Source organism: Crocodylus porosus, unplaced genomic scaffold, assembly GCF_001723895.1.
Source record: "Crocodylus porosus isolate Cpor-Errol unplaced genomic scaffold, CroPor_comp1, whole genome shotgun sequence".
Taxonomy (NCBI): domain Eukaryota; kingdom Metazoa; phylum Chordata; order Crocodylia; family Crocodylidae; genus Crocodylus; species Crocodylus porosus.
Genome location: NW_017728949.1, coordinates 27,522,803 through 27,544,675, shown reverse-complemented (window position 1 = coordinate 27,544,675; position 21,873 = coordinate 27,522,803).

The following is a 21,873-nucleotide window of genomic DNA, read 5'->3' as shown; positions in this document are numbered from 1 at the left end:
TGTGCGCTACTACAGTATGGAATGCAACTGAATCATTATTTTTAGATATTAATAACTACAGAGGTATGATTTCATTGCATTAAGGTGAACAAAAGTGTTTGGAAAATGATCTTATTAGGAAATGCTCAAGCCAAGAGTAATATGCAGCATTTTACACACACGCAGTTTCTTTTCATGTATTTAAAATATAGACAACCTACCTGTTCTTCAGCAATCCTTTTAGATCAGGTCATCTAGATAGAGTGTGTCTCTGATAGGTGTTTGGAGTCAAAAATGTTCCTGCTGGATTTTTTGAGAAACATTGAATAACTGAATGGGATTTTAATCCTACTTTTGTTGATCTCATCAGGGAGCACTTTGTGAGACATTTTCAGTCTTGACAAATTATATTTGAGACCTTTCAGGGCTAAATCCTATTGCATTTTATACACTTAAATGGCATATGTGCACCTGCATAACTGCAGTTTTGGCATGTGCACACTATCATGATTCAGCACTGGGAGGGCAAACATGGATATGGCCATTGAGCATGCTACACTGTGGCCAGACAGACACATGGTGAAACAGGATCTCTCAAGTACACATTTAAGGCTGGGTAAGACTTAAAGTTGTAGTAACAAAAAACCCATAATGACTGTGTATTAGATATCAGAGGAGGAGTAGGGCCCTTCTATGACATAGTCCACTAGTCTATGGTTAAGGCATTTGAAGAGGACTCTTTCAGAGGGGGGTTCATCTGCTTCCCAGCAAAGTGATACCACCAGGCCACAGGTGAGGCATCCAGATGTTTTGCTTGAAACTGGCTCATTAGGCAGTCAAGAGGGAGATATGTACAATGAGGGCATATGTGGCTTAGTAAAATGGATGCTATCTAGGATGGGAGGAGGCCCTCGTTTTTTTCACGTGGGTCCTTGCTCCAAAGGGGGAAGAAGCTTTCCCATTGTTATTTATTCAAGGAATATTAAATATAAGGTGCAGCAGGTCAGTTTTGAAAGGAGAGAGGTCTGGGCTATACATAGTCCTTGGTCGGGGGTTACAGCACTTTGATACATGGTAGACGATGCACATTTAAACACCCAGGTGAGGAGAGATCTTGGAAACCAGGTCTTTCATATCTTAAGTATCTTAACCATGAGGTTATTGGGCAACTTTCACCTCTACTACCTTACTTATGAAAGGTAAGTACCCAAGGTGATTTTGCTTTGCAAAACAGAATCCCAAAATGTGTATAACTGCCAAAAAATGTCAGTGATACGGCTGTCTATATGAGATTTATGTGTATAAAATGAATCTTGGATTTAATAGATTTCATAGACTTTAGGGCTGGCAGGCAAACAAAGATGCAGTGGGGCCTAAATTTAAAATGCCAGTAAAAAAAGAAAACAATATTTTGCCTTGTCTAACATAGAAGACAGTTTTTATTTATTTAAAATTGGTCTCAAGTATCCATCTTTTCTATTTTTCTAAACATTCATGTCTAATGTTTGAACTTCATTTCCAATGTACTAACTTCAATTAATTGCTTTTTTAATCTTCTGCATGTTCTTGGTGATGGAGAATAATAAATGTAAATGTAGCATTTAGGATATCAGTAATTTATCCTGGGAGAGCAGTTCAAAGGAAACATCAGCTTGAAACTACTATTTGGGTTGTGAAGTTTGAGGTAGGAGACCCAACTGTCTTCATACTTCAAGGAGCCTTTGTATGGGACTAATTATAAGACAAAGCCACCAGACTGGTACTGATTAGTTATTTATACTTTTTGATGAAATTATCTGAAGCTGTGTTTTGATGTCTAATTAGAGATGACCTCTATAAGCAAGGCTTTTCTTTGTTTTCGACAGGAGAAGCTAAGGAATCATTTAATCACTCACTTAAAATAAATACTGTGGTGATCTTAGCACTCCCTGGGGTTAATTTTTAGTTAAAAAGAGAAGAAAAACATCTGATAAGTGCACCAAGCTGGCTCTTTAAATAACTGAGGGTTATTCTTGTATGCTACACAGACAGATAATATTTCCTTACTATTATATCTAGAGTAAGTCATGACATTTTCTCTTAAATCCTTCAGACACAGTGGTAAGGAATTAACAGTTCTTTACAAAGAACAATAAAACCAATGGGAAGGGAACAAATTTTGACTAATCATATTCAGACATAATGGAGCTGGGAAAGAAAGGGTTCCATTTTAGTCATTTAAATTGTCAATACAGCTTGACAGCCACTTGTCTCCCCACCACATACGCTTTTGTTGCCTCAGTCGTATTTTCTGCTTCTCAGCCTAGAATTAGCTGATGTTAAAGTAACAAAAGCTCATCAGGAAAATGTTATTTTCTAGGTGTAGATCATTTGGTATTGAGAATGATTTACTCATGTCAATGTCTTAAGCAGTTGCTGACTTCTGTTTCCAGATCTAATGATGACTCAATAACGTTCGACATGAAAGGTGTATAAATACCTCAAAAAAATCTCTTTCAAGTGCTTGCAGCGGTAATAAAGGTCAAGTATGGGGCGGAACAGAACAATATTCTTTTGGTCACAGTCTATAAAATGGTTGCAACTCCTGTTACTAGAATCCAGAAGTACCTTGCTTTAGGAAAACACATGAAATGTTTGCTGTCTCAACAAGTGTAGTACATTTGCAGAAGTTAAATGAAAGTCAGTTGGATCCTAAGTGACTTAGGCCTTGTCTAGAAAGCAAACACATGGGCACAGACAGCAGCCCCCGCAAGTCCAGCACAATACTCATGTGCAGGTAGGTCTGCCGAAGCAGTGTAGCTGTATCTGTGTAGCACAACAGGTGTGCTAAATGGGACTATTTTTAACAGTGCCAGAACTTCCTCCTGATTAGGCAAGTCATAGAGGCCTTGTCCTTGTCAGCTGTGATTGAAAGTGTGGTAAAGAATGTAAACATGATTTTGCTGGTAGCTAGACAAGGTAATTTGTGTTTTATAATCATCTTCAGCACAATTCAGTTCTGTTTAACCATGTTGTTTTCAAATACACTTCAATTTATGATTCCCATGTGGTTAACCATGACCAGTTAATACATTTTTAACTCTGCTATCTATACCTACACTAAAAAGGCAGTCATGCTTAACATATCACTTAACTGGTTTTCTAGTGTAGTTCTCTTTCCTGGGATAGGTAAAAACTTCATGTGAAAACCTGTCCACAAACAGTTAATCTTCATCAACAACTTTCACCTCTAAAAACGATTGCAAATCTCAAGTCTGCAATCCTTCAGACACTGCAAACTATTATCTTTACTCAGCCACAAAGAAAAATAAAAGCTTCCTCTTCAGAAGGTGACAGATGATCTACCGTATCTCCCTCCTTGCTCTGCTAAATGAAATAGGAGAACTATAGTAGTTGAACATCTTTAGGAATTGTTCAAATGCTGACTTGACCATAGGTTTAACATTGATTTCATGCATTGATTTTATCAGCATTTCATGACCATTAAGACACCAAGTCCTCATTAAAAATCCAATAGATGTTAAATAAGAAACCATATAAATTAAATCTGCTTGTGTCTTGCTTATTAGTTTTCCATATAACTAAGAGAAAAGGGTCTCACAAGATGCTGGATGCTTTCTTTACTCCTAATTCAGCTTGGTTCAATGTATTTAAAACAAGCCCAGTTTGCCAAAAGTTGCAAATCATGGTAGAATGCTCTTTAAAACCCCTGCCATTTTAATTATAAATCTATTTTAAAACAATACTAAAAAACTTAAAAATTATTTTTGGAGCTTTTTCATTGTATTTTATAACCCAAGTGCACCAGCTGCAGGGAAATCTATGGCCAATACAATACAGGCCATGCCATAGGTCAGAAACTTTAGTCCGAGTTGATGTATAAGGACAATTTGGTTCTGGTTGTATGTATGAGATAAATTATTGCAAGGAGAGCTATTTATGTTGGTTCAAACCCTACTTGTGTTAATTGGATCAAACCTGTTTCTGTTCAGTGAAGGAGTTATGAGGATCTGACCTGTCAGCCCCAGGAACAAGGTTAGTTTTAAGAGGGAGCAGCCAGACCTTTTAAATGCTTGTAACAATTAAAAACATATAGAGAAGCAGATAGATCAGATAAGATTGACTTTGATTGCTTGGTTGAAAGGGATGTGAAGGCTAGACGTTCTGGGACTGCCAATCCAATGGAGAGTCCTGGAACTTGTGAACTGTCACTTCCAGCGTGTTTCTCTTCAGAAGGCCACCGGATCAGCTGTTGAAGAAATGGGGAGATGAGGTGGCAGGTGGCAGGCAGGATTCTAATGAAACCCAGCATGGCAGGCAACTTTCCAAATGTGTGTGCCTTCTAACAAACCTTTATTAAAATCAAACAATTTTAATGAAGTATCACTCTTCTGTGGAAAGCCTCCCTTACAGAGAACTTCTGACCATCTTTACTAATGAAGTATAAACACAAGCAGAAAACTTGTCTTTTGTTTGTTTGGCTGGTTTTGATTTTCCTGCAAGCTTTAAGTACAGGCAAGAGTCCCAAAAGGGCCATAAACCCTGAGGTTCATAAACTGTTCACATAAACATAGGTCATGGTTTTGCATGGATGTCATACAGATTTTGAAGTTAGTCTTAGCTTTGATGGGCAGCGGTATGCAACTGGATACTTTTGACTGGTGTTTTAAGCAACTCAAATTAAAATGAAAAAAGACATGCAGTTGCAGAATAAAACATTGAACATTATTTGCATGAAGCCTGTGCACATGACCTTAGTGTGTTGCATAACTTTAGCAATTGCTGCATTAGATCATGTTCCCTAGAAATGTCTGTACAAATAGGCACTAGATGATAACTCAGTTGTCTAGTTGCTGGCCTGAGAGGACGAAAGACCTATGTTCTGTCTTTTTTTTCTTTTCTTTTTATACTTGGCTAGACAATAATGCTTCTGAGAGGGATCTGAGGATTTTGGTGAATGACAAACTCAACATTCATCAGCAATGTAATACAACTGCAGGAAAAGCAAATGGCGTTTTGCCTCCATTAAGAGCAATGTTGTATGTAAGACACAGAAAGACATAGTATCAATTTACTCAGGGTTGGTTAGACTTTGACTGAAGTACTGTGTGCAGTTCTGGGCACTGCATTTTAAGGATATAGATAAACTAGAGAGGAGGCAGTGATGAGTGGCAAAAATGATAAAGGACTTAAAATGCAAGTCATACCAGAAGAATAACTGCCACAGAGGGCAGGGCACAAAGCAGCAAAGCATATTTAGATTAAATCTCATGAAAAAAAACTACCCTGTGCTGTATTAACAGTAGGACAATGGGACAAACTATTCAGGGGAAATTTGGAAGCTCTTTCACTGGAGATTTTCAAAAAGAGGCTATATAAGGATTTGTCCAGGATAATATAGGAATAGCAGCACATCCTGTATTTGTGAAGGAAGTTAGGCACAATGACTCAGAAGTCCCTTCCAACCCCGTGATTCTCAGATTTTCTTTTACAGTTCTGCTAAATAGGCAAGGCCTGATAAAATCTGGGAAAAATCCATCCAAAACTTGCTGGAAAGTGACTGCATATAACTCATGCAGAGCTGTAAGTTAATCTTGATGTATAAAGGTAGTGCTTTGGGATACTTTCCTATGAAAGGCAAATTCAAGATATTATAATAAACATAAAAAAGTCTTTATACTTTTATACTTACATCTCACCTTTACTTTACAAGGATCCCAAAGGACTTGGTGACATTACAAATCAGATGTTCAGTATATTTCTGCATTTGCTTTCACTATTTCCTAGACTTTGGAGGGGAATATTCCAAATACAGCAGTAGTGTAAATTATTGCAGGATGCACAGCAGAAGACATTAAAAAGTCAATGTTTTCCACAGAGCTAGCATAGTTATTTCCTGTGGTAAACATAGTAGAAAATAGGAGTACTCTAAGTTACCACTGTAAGATAAGTTTTGGCAAATGTTGACTCTAAAGATGCTCAGTGTAAATGTTAGTATACATTCTACATAAATGTGTATCATACACACATTGAGACCGATGAAAAAATATATATACAATGTATGAAATGGTGTTGTTACATAGATGTTTTATCATCATGACTCATAGATGGCAGGATTACTCAGAAATAAAGGCATTAGTGAACTATTCAGATCACCTCAAAAAAGTATCAGTAAAATTTTACAAAACCCCATTAAATTTTCTGTGCATGATACACAAGAGAAAACAACAATTTAGAGTTTCCATCTCTCCATATGTGTGTGTGTGTGTGTGTGTGTGTGTGTGAGTGTGTGTGAATGTATATATGTATATATGTATATTTATATGTCATTTCTATATGTATATGCATTTTCTATATGTATATGTCTATGTGTGTAATTTTAAATTTCTGTACTTGGAAAATAAGTTCTCTGAGTTACCAAAATGAGCTCCAGTTCTAAAATACAATCTCCGTTCTTCCAGACTAGAAGAAAGTACCTAATCCCACTACGTATCTGCCACCACTAGTAATAGAGAGTTGAGTCGCCTGTTATCAAATTAAACCTGCTTTGAAGATGGATTACATCATTTTTCTCTTAACCACAATTTTTGCTTTTTCCAGCAGTTTAGGAAAAATGTATTTTCAGTATTTAGATATCACAAAGACGCTTGGATGTAGGCTACTAATTTTCAGGGAAAATTTGAAAGAAGCAGGCAGAATGTTTAAAAAACAACAGGTTTACCCAGGTAATTGGTGCCTAGTCACAAAAATGTATCAAATACAACATATTCCACTTCTATGCATGCCAAATAAAATGCCTGATTTGCTTAACTGCATAACACAATGTCCTAATTTTTGTCTACCGCTTATATTGTAGCAAATGTCAGTTATCTGCAATCTGTTAGTGAGTAAACTGCTTAAATGCATAGCATTTTCTAGCCCTGCTGTCTTGTAATATAATAGAACTCCATTCAACTGTGTGTACTAGTATTTGGCACCAGAAATGATAAAGGGGGAAGCAGCTGTCAAAGGTTTGCTATTAGAAGCCTTACATGGAAGCCAGTTTTATACTGCTATATCCTTTCAAGCCTTCTTATAGCAGCCCTAACATGAGGGGTGTATCAAGAAGGTTCTGTGGCCTGGGTGGCAGTGGTGACAGCTGCTGTGGTAGCTGGACCAGAAGTGGTGGCAGGTTCATTTGGCATACCCAAAGCAGCACTCGGGGTTCATGCCCCATTCCCCTGCCCACAGTTATACTACTGCCCCAAACTGACTAACTCCTGTTGTTTTCAGGGATTTAAGGTCTGCCATTAGAAGCCTTGAAAATTATAAGGTTTAGTCACTTTTGCACCTGCTAATACCATAGCATTGACAGCTCTCTGTGCTTAGAATTGCTTATATTGAGGGTATGTATAGACATTTGGGGAGGTTAGATTGAGTTAAAAATGGCCATCCAATCTAAGGTAATTTGGGATGGGGCAGTCTCCAGGGGAAGGATTGAGGGATGGGGGGAGTAGGTTCTACAGGAGATCGGGGGGCAAGCAGGGCCAAGAGGGCAAACAGGATCTTGGGGGTTTGGTAGGGTCCTTGGAGGGGCTTGGGAGATTGGGGGCTCTCTTCCCACCCACCTGACCAGGGGCTATCTTTAGGCCCCCAACCCCCACCCCCAGATGAACAACCTCCCCCTGATCCCTAAAGGTAGCACATGTGGCTGCTGCTCCATTTGCCCCCTCCCAGTTATGCTACTGAGCAGAAAGTTTGTAGGGGTTGTTTCCTAAATGAATTCAAGGGGAGTCTTTCCATTGGTTTTACTGCTTACTCACTCAGATCCCAAAACTTCACTCACATTTTTCAAGTCCAGCACTGTGTAATTTAGCTCTACTGATATTTAACTATACAGAAAGAAAGTTCTATGCACCTGCGCACACAACGTGACCAACAAACTGTTAGCATTATTGGGAACTACTTTTCTTTAAAAAAAAACCCAAACAAAAACTAGTATAGCCCTTATACAAAAGTCTTAAATTGCTTAATTGGGAATGAAAGTAGTTATTTCTTGAACAACAATCTGAACAACTAAAAGATCAGTGGTATTACGTTTTTATGTTTATAAATATCTCCATGTAATGTTAGCATTAAAGCAAGAGTAAATTAAATTCATAATATTCTTTGTGTTTCCATTTCCATATGTCTGCTTCTACAGTCAAGAAAGCTGTAGTGGATTTGCAACATGCAGGGACAGAAACATCTTTTAAAAATTTCAGTTTGGGGAATATCTTAAAGTTTGCAGAGAATCTTTATGAGGCCCTCCTAATCTTGGAATTTATAGTTTTCCCTCACCTGTGTCATTCTAAGATTCAGACTGTTGGTTAAATTGCTGCATATCATTGTTTCATACCTTTAGTGTGCAAAGCTAGATAGGAGGATGGATTCGCTATTCTGACTTCCTTTGAAAAGCTACTTCAAATTACAATATCCTAGACTGCTTGTCTCCTATGAGGCACTCACTTAACAATCTATACTTTTACATAAGTCAAAGAGCAATTCAATCCTAGAACTACAGACCTTGAAATTTTACAACTAGTGCAATTATCACTTTAAAAAACCTCATGATTTAGCCACTGAAGTATTCCTAATTAGGAATGTCAAATCTGTCTTCTTTACATAAATGCTATTTAAATCAATGAAATTGGCTGGTTCATAAGATAATTGTATATAAAATATAATTATACATATATATATAAACACACACACACACATATATACACATACACACACATATATTAGACACATGTAAAATTTTATATTCTTAAATATTGGACTTTATACTTATACTTTTAACCTATAACCCATTTTCTCTTTTGCCAAACTATATTGGTGTGAGGTGCTGGACAGCTGTATTCTTTTCTGTATCAGTTATTAGTTTAAAATCTACCATCTTGTGATTAAAAAATGGAATTTTTATACCACAAAATCAGAGTGTTTCTTCTCATTTTACATGGCCATAAACAAAGTTCTAGTAACAGCTTTGAAATCAGCTAGAAGAGACCATGTACAGAACTGCCACTGTAAGATGCATTTGAAATACTAGCTATATCTCTTCCTATCAGAAATCTCTGTTATTCAACTCTGGACACTAATTAGTGGAGAGAATAAAATATCCAGTAAAATCATGTTAAGTTCTCAACATATGTGGAAAAAAAGTCAATATTATAAATGACATGGTATGATAGAAATGTTTACTGCCAACTATCACTAAGTAGAATTAAAAAACATGCAGAGAAGAACAACCAAGATGATCAGGGTCATGAAGCAGTTGCCATGCCAAGAGGGACTAAAAAGGATAGGACTCTTCAGGTTGAAGAGGGGGCATATGATAGAGATCTATAAAATCACGAAGGGCGAGGACCAAATGGATACAGAACTGTTGCTGACTGTGTAGTTGTTACTGCTGTTACTGCGCAGTTCTGGCAGTGCACAGGCCATTTCTGATCCTACTGCACAATAGCTTGTTGCTACTGCACAGAAGCTTTGACGTCATGTTTGGTGCCTGCCGACACTGTGTTGCCATAGTGACAAGCTATTTTACCATAGCTTGTTGGTATGGTGATGTATCATCTCGTGTAGATGCACCCACTGAGTCCCAGAATACTAGAAGTTGGGAACGTCACTGAAATTAGGTTTAGATTATTAAGAGAAAGTACTTTTTAACATGATGCATAGTTAACTTGTGGAACTCATTGCTACAGGAGGTGGTGGAGACAGATAGAATAGCCAGGTTCAAAGAGGGACTGGATAAATTAATCAATGATATATTTATTAATAGCTATTGAACAAAATGGTTGTAGATGTTTCCTCTTGCATTTCTAAACCTATACCAGGGAGGATTTTGAATAGGGGATAGATCACAATAGGAGATAATCCAGTTCAAAGCTCTCTGTTTCTTCCACTGTCAGGTGCAGTATACTGGGCTACATGACCATTGGACTGACCCAGTATGGCATTTCTTATGTTTGTACTTGCACAATTCACTCATGGCTTTGCCTCACCTATGCATTATATAGGCACCCAAATGAGAGCAAACCTCTTCTCTATTAACCCCCCCCCCAAAGAACTAAACTAAAATCAAATCAAATCTTTTAGGGTCAAATTTTCAGATGGACATTAAATTCATGTATCCAAAATCAGAGGTCGTATCTGTTTTTCAAAACTCATTACACCCACCTCAAGCAGCACATTTACCCATTGAAACTAGGTATATGCACGCATAACCACAAACAGAGGAGACAGAGGTGTAATCTGGACAACATTTGAAAAAGTACCTGTCCTTAAATTTATAGAATTAAAAGTGACTCTAAATTATTCCTAATTTAATGTCAACTCATTCTGTTCTAATGCATACACTGTGCCCTGTTCCCTTATAAATATGACATATTTGTATTAAACTCCTTATGAGAAAAACTGCATCAAGATAAATGCTTTATTAACAATGGATATTACCATGCAGAAAGAGAGTAACTTCCTAGTGATCCTTATACTGTAACTTCTGTTCACATGCAGTCCTTTGTTTTTAATCTCACCAGCATGCAACACCTCATAGGAAACACATTAAATTTTTACAGATGACATAGAGGAAGTGTTACAGCACTGCATAAGGACTTACTCCAAAGCCCACTGTCTTCTTTTGGTCCCTTTAAAAAAAATCCATCTTAAATACCATTAAGCTAACAAGCTATAACAGAAAAAAAATGGCTTAACCACCCTCAAGTTTACTGTAACATACCCTTAGTTTTCTCAGTCTTGTAAAGCATTTCAGCAGCCTTCCTGATCTGCTAAACCATTTTTGGTGTCCTTATCAGTGACATACTGCTCAGTTTCCTGGTTAATAAAGAGATCAGTTTCTGAATTATTTTCCACTTGTGTGTCAGCTCTCACTTCACCTGTCTCTGCTAAGTTCTTATGTATCTGGAATAGAGGCTTATGAGTCTTTTATTACAATTTGCCTTCATCTGTGTTCACAGAGGGCAAGCAAGCTGACTTTTCTTTGGTCACTTCAGCTTTCATGCATCAGTGCCCATCTTGCCAAATTCTCACCAAGTCTTAATTTTTCTAGCTCTGATCCTTTGATGTAATGTTTTGCAGTTATGCTTTCCTAGCTTTCTGCCCGTCTTTTTTCAGTATCATGAATTCCTTCATCACCCTTTGTTTTTCTTCCATATCAGCTAATCAATATTTATATGCAGAGGAGTTTAGCAAGTGACTTTCCAAATTTTGATCCTGAAATTGCATATATGAGTAGTGCTACATAATGGATGCTCTGTAGCATCTTTTCCTTTATTGTGCAATTTCCTTTCTTGTGCAAATTCTACACGGAGCACATTGTAAATTCAGCTAATCCATTGGTTTGAGAACATTTTGGACAAGTTTTCTTAGGAAAAAGTCATACATTTTAGCAAAGTCCAGGAACTTCTTTTTCTTCAGCTGTGATAAATTGACAGTTATTACTGTTTTGACATTGTGGTTGGAACTTTATACCATACTCCTGGACTTTCAAAAGTAGTTGCTGTATCCTTGGTGAGGCTTTCTCAGGTCCCTTTGGTATCCTAAAATCAGTGGGGGTGGGTTTTAAACCATTTTCTACCTTGAAGCTATGACCACAGAGAAAAGCATGAAAACTCATACATGTAAGAATATAAGTACCATACTGGGTGAGACCAATTGTTCATCTAGCCCAGTATCCTGTCTCTGACAGTGTCAGAAGTGAATACTATACAGGGGGAGCACGGAATTGGATAGCTATAGAATGATCTGTCCCCTATTTAATACCCTCTCTGGCATCTACCATTGTTGGTTTAGAGAAGCGAGATGAAACATAGCCAACTGTTCTGTTCAATGGTTTATTAATACATTACTAGATCTATCATCCATGAAAATATTTTCTGCATAACTTCTGATGCATACAAGATTGGCAAACAATCAGTTTTATGAAACTGTAATGGCATTCCTTTTGAGGTATCTATAAGGAGTTGGATATCTTTTGATGTATCGAAAAATTGCAGCAATGAAACTGATGTCCGAATTTGCTTCAAATTTTTGTCATGTTTTAGCATTCACATCCATTCAGTGACCTTATGGAGAAGATGTCTTAGACAAGTTACATGAATTTAGGCATGAACTTGTTGACAGAGTTTAGCATGCCTGACAGCTTTTGAATTCGCTTATCTTTAGGTTCAATATTACCTAAAACTCTAATTCATCAGGAAAACTCTCTTTAAGGTAGACACCTTTCTTTCTAGTATATTTTTTCTTTCTTGTATAATCTTGCCGTTTTTTGAGATGGAGACTTGCCCTTATTCAGTCTGAGGTATTAATTTTAGCATTTTCCAGTATCTAATCCAGTCTTTCTTGATGATCTTTGGTAGCATAACCCCATATCTCTTTCATTAATCATACTGAAAAATCTAGTGCTTAGCTTATTGTATGGTGAAATACCTCTACAGAGAAATATATTCTAAAAGGCAGTTTTAGAAAGCAGTATCTGCCAACTGACATGTTGAAAGTGCAGATCTTGGAGCGCTCTGTGTTCAAGAAAATCTGCCAAAATCCTGCTGATGCATCCAATTTGCTGAAGAATTTGGTTCCTGCCATCTGAGGAGCCCTGTAGCAAAGGAAAATGATTGCTTTTTATGTTTTAGTTCAGCCCAGTAAGGTCCATACGCAACCATAATCCCCCTCCTTTTTTTTCTTTTGATGACTAAGGAGTGAACTCAGTCTGTTGGTTCATTTATTATCTGAATGATACCATCTGCTGACATGTTTTTCAGACTTTCTTAAGGCTTGTGGAACTTTGTATAGCGTGCATTACTGTATTTTCTCTTAACAATATTGCATATTTTATTTGAAGGCAACAATATCCTATTAATATATATTCATATGTTGCTATTAATATATCCATGTGTAGCTCTAGTTTGTCTTTCTGACTATCTGGCCACATCTACATGAGACTCTACTGTACAGTCATTACTGAGCATTTATTTTGCACTTGTTTATACAAGTACTAAATAAATGTGCAGTAATCTGAGTTACTGTGCAGTAGTGCTGGTGAACACCTTTTCTGTGATGCTACTGTGCCGTAGTATTGGGCTACTGTGCAGTCAGTGTCTCGTGTAGATGCACCCGGGTTATATGTCCTTTTGATGAGACCACGGACCTTGCGCACATCTAGGTCCAAGACTAGTTGCCTTTGTGACTCTCAAAAACTCTTTTTCTGTTATTTTCCCCTTGTAAATAACCTAGGCTCCAAACTCTGCATGTTGGAGCTCTTTCTGTAGTAGTTTCTAACACCTTTGTCTCTTCCATTTTTATGCTCTCTTTATAGCTCTTTATTTCCGTTTCTCTTAGTACATCTATTTATACTTCTATATTTAACTTGCATGTCATTATTGCACCAGTTGTGTACATTTAAAATTTTTTTGAGTTTGCAGTTTTCTCTACCATTGGGCACAAGAACAGCCCTTTACTCAATAAATACCTTTACTTAATACATACATACACATTTCTGTTTTCTCTGCATATTTCAGATGATGGGTAGAATTATTACAGTTTTTGTTTGTTTGCCCAGTTTTAAGCGGTTTCCTGTACTCATATTGACCTCATATCTGTCACATTGTTTTCTGCTTCCGTATTTCTGCATTTGTCCAATTTAATTTCTGTAAACTTTTTCATTACTGATTTGGCTATGATGCCTATGGGCTTGGTAGCTTTCTCTAGAGCTTTTATGCGTTTCTGTTTGTTCTACTGCTTGGCTGGAGAACGATGAGATAGGCTGCTGTACTGCAGAAAAGAACCTGGGGTTTTAGTGGACCATAAGCTGAATATGAGCTGAACAACACACTCTTCTTGAAAATATATATATAGCATATTGGTGTCACTTACAAGTTAAGGGGAGTTTTCCTTCTGCATTCAGCACTGGTGAGACCACATCCAGAATAATGTGTTCATGTTACACAAACATTTGTCTAGTATGGTTTAGACAGAGATGATTCTGCTTTGAGCATGAAGTTGGACTAGTTGATTGGCCTATATGTTGCCAATGATAGCTATTTGTGGACTTAAATCTCAGAACAATCATCATACTAAAAAGATCTCTTGTCATTCACAGGTGAAGCTCATTCATTGCAAGTCTGTGACAATCTCTCCTACTGTTTCCTCTTCATACCATGTTCTCATCCTGAAGATCGAACTTTCAAGAACTATTTTCTTAATTTCTACAAAAATATTTTTTTTGCCCTCTCTTCATGGACTGCACTGTACATGTTTGGAGCATCCAAGAAAAGCAAACTTCAGCTCATCTTTCAGTTTCTTTGCTGTTTTGGTTTCATATTGGATCAAATTGCAATTTAATTCATTTCCCAAGATCTTCAGGATTCTCCTTGCTTCTTTGAGACGGCGATTGTTTTATGTGGAATGACACGAGCTGTACAACACTATCATCATCTTTCTCACTGGATCTCTCAGAACCTCCTGCATTCCACATGTACAATATGTTCTCGATGAGCACATCTTTTTCAAGAAAAGAACTGAATCTATATACAAGAAAGAGTAAGAAACTTTCAGCTGCTCTTTAGCTATAACTTGGCTTCAGCTACTGCTCTGCACTTCTTTGTTTTGCTCTTAAACAGCACATAGTGCCTCCTAAGAAATTCACAAAGCTTGAACATAGGACACGCAGGACATAAGGCATTTGCATGTGTTGGAAGTTACTTTGTAGCACAGCATTCTTTTTTATAATGGTAGTCTGAATTATCATTTTTCAGGTATGAACTGAAAGAAAGGCATGTGTATACCAGAGGTATAAGAGCCAGGTATAAGGGACAATTTAGGTCAATAGGAATCCACATTTATCCACATACAACCAGTGTGATTCCTGTTGTCTTTTTTGCTCCAAACAAAAGGAGCAGCCAAATATTCTAAGTCTAAATAATTTTAAAGGAAAACAACAACACTAAAAAAAACAAAAACAAAAACAACCATAAGCAAAGTCTTTATAGGAGACCGCAGGGTAAGATACTGCATCAGTTTTGGCTTGCAAAATGGCAGCTGTCCATTACAGATAAGCAGATTCTTTAGAAACTGGAAGTTAGAAATACACTTTAAGAAAAATCATCATGAGATACATGGCTACATATGCTCCACTGATATGTCTAAATTCTTTATATATTGTTGAATACTGAAATATATTGTATCATATGCTAACTTTAGGATAACATTTATTAAAGATAGTGTCTAAAATCCACCAATGTTTTAGGAACAAAACATCTTAAGATCCCTGCATTGAAAATTACAAAATAATAATACAGTATTTCTTCTGCTCCGGGTGATGATTTTATTCTTTCAAATGATGAGCTGTCATGATTTTCTTTATTACTTCTTTTCAGTGAGCAGTTAGGTGCAATCTAGCAGATGCCTAGTTTAGGCAGTCCCCAAAGCAATATTTGATATGCAAAATACATCTTATTAGTTTTCAATTTGCCACTAGCTTAGTTAGAAGATGCGCTTAAAATTCTTCAGCTGCAGTTAATCAGGGTTCTGTGTCCCCAGTATTCTTTTGTGCTATAAAATAGCATTGTATCATGAGCGACATACGAAGGAAAATCATGATATAAATTTAGCTTCATCACCTTGACCCAATTTGCAGAGTTTATTACTCATAGAAGGTGCCAAAACAAACTCTTCTTTGTATTCACAGAACAGAATTAACAGCAACATTATGAACATCTCTGTGAATGTGAAGTTCCCTCCAAATCCTAAATCCTATGTTTTTTATGGGGAAAGAGGCAGTTAGGATACCAGACACAGTACAGTATTTTGTACTAGGTACGCACCTTACTTTGAGCTCCTAAGTCCTTTTTAGACTTCTAAATATTTTTCTTGATCTTCAAAATTGCTAAGACACCAGTAAGATCATTCTTTCAATAAAATAAGTGTTCTCTGATGCAGCAGCTACTAGTGCTCAGAAATTCTTATCCTTGTTTAGGCAGCTAAAGGAGTCCATGTGTTAAGTGCTGCCGTAGTGTTGCAAAGTTGTTCGCTTTCCAGTGAGGATTATCTTCTTAACACATACTAACTTTAATAGGTCACTACATCACAATGGTTTGCAACTGTTGCCAGTGAATCTGTGACAAGGCCTATAGGCTACAGCTAGAAAACTGGTTTAATTCAGAACTGACTGGTCCAGGATATGACTCACATCAAAACAGATGTGGCACAGTCATTTGTTTACACATGAGGCTTAAGTGGCAATTAATTTGAATTAGCTGGGTATGTGTTGAGGCAAAATGATAATTTGGGTAATGTACAGCTAAATGGAAATGTCTACAAGATGTTTACTGTGCAGTAGACTAATTAGCTGTGCAGTAAGAGAACAGCCCCAGGCTGGCAGGTTGATCCCCGGCCCCCACCCCCTGCAAGCTTGGGCTGCTCTGACCCGGCTTTGTGTGCTGCGTTCCTGGGCACACGTTGAAATGGCAATAAACTCTGGAATTTATTGCTATAGAGTATATTGCTTTGCAGTAACAGCATGTGTAGATGTGCCCAGTGGGGGACAATGGACTTGTCCATATATAAGGTCTGCTGAAAGATAAAGTGCTCAAATTCCAATCAAGCCTGTTTGCTTTTAGCACAAGTTTCATCACCAGTAAGGGTTCCAAATTACTATTTAGCTCCAAATTTTCTGGCTGTTCTTTTCTGATGGGAACTCTACCTCAGTTCACATTGAATAACAAAAGCTTTCAAGTACATTTGAATCATTGAACCTAGGGGTTAAATGCACCCACTTCTCTACTTTTGCTCCTTGAACATTTACTCAACATAGCTATCGGTCATGGAAACATCCTTCTATGTGAAGTACGCTATTTATCAAGGTGTACCATGCATATTGCTTCAACAGCTAATTAGCAGATGATGATACAGCAACATAATGCCAAATGTTCCGTAAAGTCAGTTTGAAAATGAAAAAAAAATATAGTACTGTATAAGTGATAGCTCCAAGGCACAATAAATACATTCCTTCTACTAGTTGTTTACACTGTGGCAATAACATGGTGCACTATATATAACATTGTATATGACTGCTGCACAGAAGATGAATTGCCACAAGCCATTCACAACCAGCACTCCCAGCAAAACAGCATTAGCAATATGAATTGGCATATAAAGGGCCCCAAATTCATTAAATATGAAATGACACATGACAACTCAATAAAATATAGGATGTTCTCAAAATGTCAAGTTTGCCTGCATCCTGATTGATTATGATAGCCACCTCTATGTGCTGCACCTGTACCAGGTCATTTTCTTGGTAGAGTAAGGGCATAATTCTTGTTTTGTATAGGATTCAGCACAGAGAGATAAAATCAAGAATGAATTTATAGTAAGTAAAGGACAGACTAAAGATTACTAAATGATTCGAGGTCATAGCTACTGTGCTTTGCCAGACAACTTTGTCTTTTCTGATATTATTCCCAAAGTTATTTTGTGCAAGGTGACTACAGATACACAGAGCTCAGATAAACATGCCTGAGCATCCTGCCTACCTCTGGAGAAGAATGTAAGGTTTCACTTACACAATCCTCTGTAGATCTCAACATACTTTACAGTTACATTATACAACACCACTGGGACACAGGTTATTATAGCGATTTTGCAAACATAGAAGTTGAAGTGTAGAAAGGACTGAGTGACTTGTCTGAGGCAATATAATAAGTCAGTGCCTGAACTAGGAAAATGATAGTATCTTGTTAGTCCATCAAAAAAAATCAGGAGGCAATGCTGCCATAAGAATATAACCTAACCAATATTGTATTGTGTATATCTATGAAACAGAATTGATCAGAAAAAAACAATTTGCACTCAACACAAAATGTAGAAGATGTGTGTGTTCATCACTGTATCAGAAGTCCTCATATGTAAGAACAGAAATTTCCAAAATACAGTGACACATTCAGAAATGTCATTTTTTAAAAATATGTTTTTTGGTCAAAACATTTTGCTTAAGGTTGACCAATCTCTGCATCCTACTGAGAAGCCAAGTTGCTTCATGGGAATTGAAATTGTTCTACTCCCTATGGCTGAGATGCTGTGCTGTGTCATGAAGGTCTCATAAACAAAAAATATCATGGGAAGATGAAATCCAGCTAGAAAGCTAGTACCACATTGTGAATAGGAGCATGAGGAACCCAGAATTACTATGCTGTCAAGAACCATGATAGTTCAAATATAGGTAGAGATGGTCTGACTTGGTACATTTTGATCTGTAGGATGTTTTCAAATTTTCATTGTGAAATTTTAAAAAAACTTGTAAAAATGTTGACAGGCATTTTTCCACAGAAAAATGGGTTTGTTTAAAATCATCTCTCAACCAACACTATGATGAAAGAAATCAAGATTTATCATGTTTCCAGAGTGCTCTGCAGAAAGAAGAGGGCATTAAATCTACACAAATTCCATGAGTATTCAAAAACCAGAACAGCGTGTCCACAAGTATCCAAAAACCATAAATCAGCCTCCAAAACCAAACAAAAAAACTGCACTAAAAATCAGAGCAACCCCAGGCAATGTGGGGTCTTTTTATTCATCTTGTGGTTTTGAGCCTTCAAGGTGCTATTGAGTTTTTAGGACTAACTCTGATAGAGAGAAACTGAATTAAAATAAATCAGAGATTCCCTCCTAATCAATTACTCTCAGCATCTGGGTCTTTAAATAAAATATCAGCTATCATGAAACTCAATATAAAATCAAAAGAGCTGGCAATAACGATTTCCACTCCTGATCCAAATTCAATGAAACCAGCATTATATCACTGATGAATTTCAGGCATAAAGGTATTGAAAATCTATTCACCATAAGCTGCTCTTTGTCCTTGAACTAATCACATATTTACATGGGCTGGTCATATAGGTCACCATTACTATAACTTCTAATATTTAACCTTTCATTAGCTTCCTAAATACCTAGATCCAAGTCCCTAGAGATTGTGGTTCCAGCATTCAGGGGACTGTGTTCAAGTGCTGCTTCCCCTTGAAAAACTGGCACAGGATAGTATATATTGGACTTTTTTTTAATTACTTCATTTATGTGCAAAGCTATGTGCTTCACCATTTACTCATCAAGTTAATGAAAGTCCATCCTTCATATTTAAAGTCCTTAAACTACTCAACTAACAATAAAGTCAATGCCCTCTCAGCTACTAATGTTCAAAATTACTTGATGATAGCAGTATGAAGTTCTGGTGTTCTTACTAGGCAACAGGAAAAGAAACATTAAACAACAAAAGGAATGAAATTAGATAATCTTGCTATCTTTTGACCAGGGTCCTTCCTTTCAGCAAATGAGACTTCAATCATTCTTACTTGGACCTGCCTTTTTTTTTAAAAAAAAATCTAATTCCCTATAATAGGAGGGACCTTATGAAGCTGAAAATGATAAAAAAATGTAAGAGGGTCTCAAGGGAAAGAGAGAAAGCTTTGTTAAAAACCAGAGGGCTAGACACAAATCCAGTGAATCTAATCTCGGCATGCGATTTGTGGGCAATGGGAGCAGGAAGAAAGTATCACTGAACATAATTTACTCGTGGTTGTTTGTAGACATGATTGTTAGGGTCCATTCCACAAGCCCAGCTTTTGCCTCCACATGCCACCTCTCTGCTCTTTCCCCTGCTCTTTCCCCTTGCTGGGAGGTGGAGAAGTGAAACCAGCTCGACAATAGCCCTATACACTCACTGCCCTCTCATACAGTTCTCCACACATTTGTTTTGCTAAAACCAAGTAAAGGACAGGATTGTGAGGTCGAAGTCTGGCCATAGCATTGACATTGTCAACTTTTCTGTGTAGAGATACAGTGTTCTTATGAGTGAGACACCAACTGTAATTTTTGGAGAAACATAAATAATTGCTATTCTGATGTTGAAAATGTTTTAAACACAGCAATTTTCAATGAATTTTCTGATGTTTTAAACACAGCAATTTTCAATGAATGCTCTCAAGGAGAGTTTTCTTACATTCATTTCAAGACTGCCAATTGTAATCTGACTTCCAATTATTCTTTTTATTGTATGTTATACACCTAAAATATTTAGTGATTTGTGCTTTCTTTGTAATGAATTGTAGACATTAGAATATATTTTATATCACATGGCAGTTTCCATTTAATTGTTAGTCCACTGAAATTTCCCAGCATTTGTTATTATATTTTACTAGTGCTGAAAATTAAATTTGATATAATATTTGATGACATCAATGGAAAGTAAATTCCATAAAGGACTTCAATGAAAATAAATGCAAACCAAGGAGGTGCATTCAGCTAATAAGGTAACTGGAAATATCTTGGGGATTTAGAGTCATATTCTGTATTATATGTGCATGTATCTGCCTGTATGTTAGTTCCACTTTCAAGGTAAAAACCTCAAGAGCAATAGGAAATTGCCTCAAATAGAAATAAAAATAGAAATCTGAAATACACAGAAACACTGAAATAGAAATCCAGGTACCTGAAAAACCTGCCCATTGAGACACTATGAGATTGTTCTGTGGGTTTTTCGTTCCCACCCAAATATTAAGTTCAATTAAAAAATAATACTCTGACTGGGAAGTTACTTTGAAATGAAATAGAAGCCCAATGTTGGCTTGAGTTGGAACCAGGCTCACTGGAATTATGCTGATAAATGCCAAAGTATGTACTCTACATAATCCCTACCTAAAAAGGTTGAACAGCAGGGAGCTTCACTGAAATCTGGACAGGAAACAATTGCCTCTCAGGGGGTGAGCAGCAGAAGAGACACTATAAATCTCATCAATTTAGTAGGCCCTGTGGTTGACCTGCCTCCTAATAAGGTACATGTGGTAAATATTCTTTCTGGATTGAAATAAACTTATATCTACCTCTATTTCAGCAATCGTGGGGGACAGGAGAAGAGTAATGCGTTCAAATGGCAACAAGGCAGATAAAAGAACTAACGACTGTGATGCTGGTGCCACTGAGAAGGCTTTGGATTCCTTGACCATGGCGTGCACTTCAGGGAGAGAGGACCCCTGGGAAGGGATGGTATCCACTTCACGAGGAAAGGTAAGTCCCTGTTTGTGGCCAGGATGGCCAATCTTCTGGACAGGGCTTTAAACTAAGATTGCTGGGGGATGGAGATACACAAATTCATACATGTCCAAGGACTAACATGCAAATAAGCCCTATAGATACAGATAGTGGGAGTGCCACATCTGTGGGAGCTGAGGGAATAGTTCTCCATCAGCAGGACAGGAAGACGAAGGCCTCAGTAGGAGGACTCAGGTGCCTATATACTAATGGCAGAAGCATGGGGAACAAGCAGGAGGAGCTAGCCCTCCTACTCTCCAGTGTGCATTATGATCCGGTAGGGATTACAGAGACGTGGTGGGACTCCTCACACGACTGAAGCATAACTATAGAGGTTTACACCCTGCATAATAGGGACTGGGTGGGGAAGAAAGGTGGAGGCGTTGCTCTCTATGTGAAAGAGCAGTACTCCTCCTTGGAGGCCAACATCAGCTCCAAAAACAGACAGCTTAAACCCCTCTGGGTCAAGTTGCAGGGGGCATGGCAAGAGAGACCTAACTGTAGGTGTATACTACAGACTACCAAACCAGGGGGAGGAACTTGATCTGGAGTTCACCTGAGAATTGACAGAGTCCTCATGTGCATGTGACATGGTTGTTATGGGAGATTTTAATTATCCAGACATCTCCTGGGTGGAACAGGATCAGTCATGATCCTTCCTGACCTGTGTCAAGGAGCTCTTCCTGACTCAGGAGGTGTATGTGTCTCACAGGTCAGACTCTGCTAGACTTGGTCCTGGACAAAGGAGATGACCAGGTGACCAATTTAAAA